Raw genomic sequence first — 5,865 nt, 5'->3', positions numbered from 1 at the left:
CCCCCCCCAGCCCAGCACTTCCCACCCAGCCGTGTTCCCTGTGAACACCCCACCTCCCATGACCCTTCAAGCTCTTTGTCCCCAGAGAGGAGGCAGAGGGGACCCAGACACCAGTCAACCTAAGGCCAGCCCAGCAGGGTGTGGGGGAAGGCTGCACTGGAGGTGGACCTGGGTGGGAGGAGAGGGAGGCAAAGAGGAAGCCACCTCCCCCAGGCCAGAGGAGCAAGGGCTCCTCGCTCATGCTCATCCGTGGACATGGTGTCTGCTGAGCACCAAGGGCATTGTCCGTGACAGCTACAGGACAGGCACTGGTCTAGGCTCTGGGGCCCTGGAGTGGAGAAGACAAAGTTCCCCAGGACTGCAGTGCAGCTTGGCCGTGACTCTGTGGGGATGGGACGGGAGCAGGGTCCGTGGGGCCTCTTGGAGCAGAGACCAACTGGAGTGAGGAATTTCCTCCAGATGCCTAGGGAGGGGCACATGAGGAGAGACCAGCAGATGCAAAGGCCCGGAGGCAGGCTGGCCCTCTGCAAGCTCTGAAGGAATGGGGTGGGGGAGGGGAGGGGAGGGCAGAAGATTGGTGTTTCCTGGTGGGACTTTGGGCTTTCGGGATGGGAATGGTGTCTGTGCTTGGGTGCTGAGGGGACAGATTCGGGGAAGAGAAAGCGAAGGGTAAGAGAGAAAGGGAAAGGTGAAGGGGAGAGCAGGGACTCTCGGGGTGGGTCTTTTTTAAGGTTTCATCTGTGCCCCTCCCCACCCTGAGCACAAACTCCCGAGTCTCAGCCTGTGACTCAGGCCTGCGGGTTCTTGGGACACCTACCCTGGGACCCTCAGGCCCCGTGTCCAAGAGAGAGCTTACCAGGTCCCCGGGAGGTGTGCCTGCAGCCCCTGCTGGCCAGCGACCAGTGGGTGTGAAGGGCACGTCTGTCATTCTAGGGGCCTAATTCGGTTTCTAGCAACTGAGTGTAAGGAAATTCGGACGAGCCACAAAGATTCAAAGCTGGCGTCCTGCAGGAACAAGAACTCCTCCCGGGGTTTCCAGTACTAGGCTTCTGCTGCCTTTGAGCAGTTCTGCTCTCTGTACCTTTTACAAAACCGATAGCCTGAAGCGGGTAATTCTTACTTATCGAGGAGGTTGAGCCTTGGCCCCAAAGAGATATGCTTGCCGCCTGCCCCCTGCCCCCCAGCGCGGATGAACGGAAGTAGCATTTGCAGATGTTAACCAGCGTAAGGACCGTGGGATGAGATCATCCTGAATTAGGCTGCCCCTAAAACCCAAGGCTGGTGTGCTTGTCAGAGGAAGGGAAAGGAGGCGTGAGACGGGACATTCACAGGAGGAACAGCCAGGGATGGCTGCCAACAGCAGCTGGGGAGGAGGCGGGAGGGATCCGTGACTTAAGACGCCTGGCCTCCAGACCTTGAGAGCCTGAGAGTGCCAGTGTCTGCTCGGCTGCAGCTACCCAGGCTGTGCCAGCCTCCCCCCCGACCGCCCAGGCTAACTCGGCCTGCAGGCCAATTCTGCCCTGCGGTCAGCTTCCTCCGCCCACCCCTGGGAAAGCCGCCCACCTGCTCCTGAACTCCTGTTGCCATTCCCTTGCTCCCCTCGAATTTATGCCTTCTCGCTTCTGCTCCGAACTCTCTGGAAGGGCTTACCGGGTCCCTCGCTAACGATAAGTCACGTGAACTCTCTAACACGCGTTCTTTTTATGTCTGTATGAGACATGATTTTACCTCTTGGCGAAGATTATCTTGTAGCTCGTGTGATGTCCGGACTGTGAAATAGAAACTTCTGGATATAAAGTCGGCCTCTTGGCTGCCGATCCAAACACCTGTGCCAACTACTTACTCATGATTCAAGAAAATAAAGAAGTCAAAGTGCCCATGGGGGAAATGGCTGTAATCCCACGAGACATAATCAGCTTTGAAACCAGAGGAAATGAGCCCCTGAGAGCAGGCCTGTTCAGGTCTGGTGGGGCCTCAGGAAACGGCTGGTTCCGGCAGTCAGGATGTCGTCTAGGGGGACGCGGCCCGCTCTCCTCGTGCACCAGTGAGGTCCCGAGTGGGGGCCCCACACCGGGGCAGCCGGGGCCCTGCACCCCCGGGGCCTCCTCCGGGGCCGTGCAGAGAAGGCGCCACTGGGGGCCTGGGCCGTGAGCAAGGCCTCTGGCACCTGCTCAGCCCTGGCCCCTCTCCAGGTGGCTGGACGGCCCAGCGGGCCGCAGCCGCTTCTCAAGCAGCCCCTCTTCGCCCGAGCACTCACGTGGCCCCTGCCGCATCCTGCTCCCAGGCCATAGAATCCAGTACCAGCACTACCGGCCACAAAGGCAGTGATGGTGATCCTAGCGGGCGTCGGTGGGCTGGGCCTCACCGCCCGCCTGGTCTGTGACCTCCGCTCTGTCCAGGGGCCGCCCCACCCACCCGGCACCTGCAGGGCCGCCCGGCCACAGGCCCTACACACAAGATCACTTGAGGCCGGGGGCGGTCATTCACACTGCCGGCGCCTCCCGGGAGACCCCGCCGTCCAGCCCTGGCCACAGAGGGACAGACCACCAGCAAGCGCACCGGGCCAGCTCTGAGCCCGGCCTCGCCCCCTGTCCCCGCGCAGGAAGGGTTCAGGGCCCCGGCTGTTCACCGACGGCTGCCCAAGCTCGACGCGGCTCTGTTGTGTTTTATTTCCTCCCACGGTAAACCACACACCTGCTTTTATCAGGCTTTTCTGGAGGGGTTTTCCGAAGTTAGACAGCGAATTCTCCTTCGGGGCAGGGGTGGGGGGGAAGGGGGCTGTGGTGCAGAAGCTCACATCCACACAGGCCGCTGTCCCCCGGGACCCCCTGCCACTCATCTGCACACGCGGTGGTGTGCTCGTCCCCGACACTGTCGCGGCCACCGGGAAGACGGGGGTCTGCTGCACACACAGAGTGACCAGTGTCACCACCGCCCTGGCCCGGCCGGGTAACTCGGACCCTCCGGGGCCGGGCGGCTAGGATACCGTCCGTATCCAGGGGCACAGTTTGGCCCACACAAGAGTTCTCAAAACTCAGAGTCTGGAGGCGTTCTGGGCTGTCACCGCCGGGGCCCGGTGCTGCCCGCAAGGGGTGGGGACGGCCAGGCTGCCGCGCATCCCACGGCGCCCAGGACAGAGAGTGACGTGGCCCCGGAGTCCGTGGAGCCTGGGGAGAAGCCCACTCGAGACAAACCTGCGCTTAACTCCTTGGGTTGACGTTGGCATGTTGACGTCGCCCGTGCCCACTGCCCTGTGAACCGTCCTGCTCGGCACATCTCCCCAAACCCACTTTGCTCTCTTCAGCCCCGGCTGTGGTGGGCGTGCCATCCGCATCTGTGTCCACCTGTCCCTCCGCGTCCTTCCTCCTCGCCTGGAGAAGCTGTCCTCTCTCCTGGGACACACGGCGGCAGAATGAGTCGCAGGGTGTGGTGGTGTTAAAACCCGCGTCACTGGGTTCGGGCTCCTCACAGCAGGTGAAGAATACCAGGCCTGGGTGACCCGTTGGGCCCCACATTGTTGCTCTCTGCTTCCTGCAGAGGTGATGGGATCCTGTCCTGCTGTCACCACTGGAGCCACGGGGAAGGCTTTGTACGGGACGTGGGGGTCCCCAGGGGGCCTGAGGCACGTGTGAGTGGGGTGGGCCCGGGAGGGAAGCAGAGGCAGGGCAGGTGAGGGGACACCGTGGGGGGAATCAAGGCCCCTCAGAAGGCCAGGGACGGCGTGAGCCCACGGAGGTGGTGAACAGAGCAGCGGGCCCTGACGTGCCACACAGACCCGGGGCCGTCTTGTCTACTGGTCACGTGAGCTCTGTGAGGTGGGGGGGCCCGTAACACAGCCGTGAGGCTGGTCCTGGAGACAGGGGCAGAGGCTCAACATCAGGACGCTGACCTGGAGGGTGTCCCCTTCAGCTGTGTCCACTTCCGTGCCTCCTCCTGCTCACAGAAGGCCGTCCCCTGGGTGCACAGGCACATGCTTAAGGGACTCTCCTGGGCATATCATTCGAACTCCTTTTTTGTGTTTTCAGGTCAGAAGATGAATGTATAGCTTGTTCCATTAACTGCAGAGCATATCTCCGTGGGGGTTGGGACCACAGAGGTGGGGTCGGTGGAGGTCAGGACCACAGAGGTGGGTCCCATGGGGGTCAGGACCACAGAGATGGGCCCCATGAAGTCAGGACCGCAGAGGTGGGCCCCATGGGGGTCTGGACCACAGAGCAGGGCCCCATCACGTGGATATCTGACAGACCACTGGGACCTGAAAGCCAAGGGCACTGGTGGGTCATTTCCAGGTCTTTTGTGGCTGAAGCACAGAGGCATCACCCATGTCAGATAATATCAGAAGTCGTCTCGGAACTGATTCTGGAAGAAGGTTCACCAGGCTCCTATCCAACATGAGAGAGAGGCTCAGCTCTCCCTCCTTCCTCCACCCACCAAGGGAAAATTGACCGCTGTCTCAGAGTCCGCGTCCCCGCCCTTCCCTGCCAACAGCCATTAACCCCCCAGCCCTCACGGTGGGCAGGCCCTTACAGTGCTGAGACGCTGAGATTTGGGGCCTTTCCAGCATCTGGAGGTGGTGATGTCAGGAGAGGGCAGGCGCTCCCACCCTGCTCACCCAGCACCCTTCCGGACATGCGGGCCAGCCCCCGGCCCCACCCCCACCAGTGCCAAAACACCCCAGGGGATCTGGAGCCTGTGCAGACAGGTCATGCTGTGGGCGGCAAACCCCACGCAGTTATCGGGCACTCGTGACACACCCAGCCAGGTCCCTGGATGACTGGGGCCCCCTGGCAGGAAGAGCCCTCCCAAGCCAGCGGGCTGTGGATTCAGGCAAAACGACACACAGCTAGAACTAAGGAAAGGCGAGGGAACAAGGAGCATTCATTGTCTCCATGAGGGAACATCCTTATCAACTTAGCATATGTTCTAACTCTTCAAGAACCCACCAGCTTCAAGATAAGCATAGTCATTCTCTGTCTTAAGGAGTGGGTCTGCGGGGCCCCGAGTCCTGACTCACCACTGAGCCAGCCCTGCCCCTGTAGGCGAAGCTCCCCTCCTCCACTGGCCTCCCCAACCACTGTGGGAGGAACATTCCTGGTTTCTCCATCAGTGAGTGTTGGCTCAGGCTCACCCCTGGGTAAGGGTTGGTAGCTGAGCATGTGTCCTCTCTCCAGCAGGTCACTGCTCCTCACTGCCTGGAATGAATGCGTGGTGGATACAGGGATTACATCTGCACACACATCACCTCCTCAGAACCCTCTGAAGAACACAAGAAGGTGTACTTCAACCCTGCTGCCACCTTTATTCTCTTCCAGAGTCCCGACCACTCTGATATTCTCTTGTTCACCTGATTTCCGTGTAGCTGGAGGTGGTGATGTCAGGAGAGGGCAGGCGCTCACCTGATTTCCTTGTAGCACACCCACATCCCCAATGTCTAGAATAGTTCCTGCCCCGACTCAGTGAACATTTGAACCCTCTTGGGGGGGCGGAGTGAATATCAAGTGAATGAATGGTGGGTAGATGGATGGATGGATGGATGGGTGGATGCTTTGTGGGTGGGTTGGTGGATGGAGGGATGCTGAGTGGGTGGATGCTGGGTGGGTGGGTGGGTGGGTGGGTGGATGAATGGTGGGTGGATGGATGGATATGTAGGTGAGTGGGTGGATGGATGGATGGATAGATGAGTGGATAGATGAGTGGATGGATGGATGAATGGTAGGTAGATGGGTAGGTGGATGGATGGATGGATGGATGGATGGTAGGTAGATGGGTAGGTGGATGGATGGATGGATGGATGGATGGATGAGTGGGTGGATGGATAGATGGATGAATAGGTGGGTGGGTAGATGACGGATGGATAGGTAGGTA

The sequence above is a fragment of the Herpailurus yagouaroundi genome, unplaced genomic scaffold (genome assembly GCF_014898765.1).
Source record: "Herpailurus yagouaroundi ecotype Mexico unplaced genomic scaffold, PumYag 162, whole genome shotgun sequence".
NCBI lineage: Eukaryota > Metazoa > Chordata > Mammalia > Carnivora > Felidae > Herpailurus > Herpailurus yagouaroundi.
Note: the sequence above shows the minus strand (reverse complement) of the source record.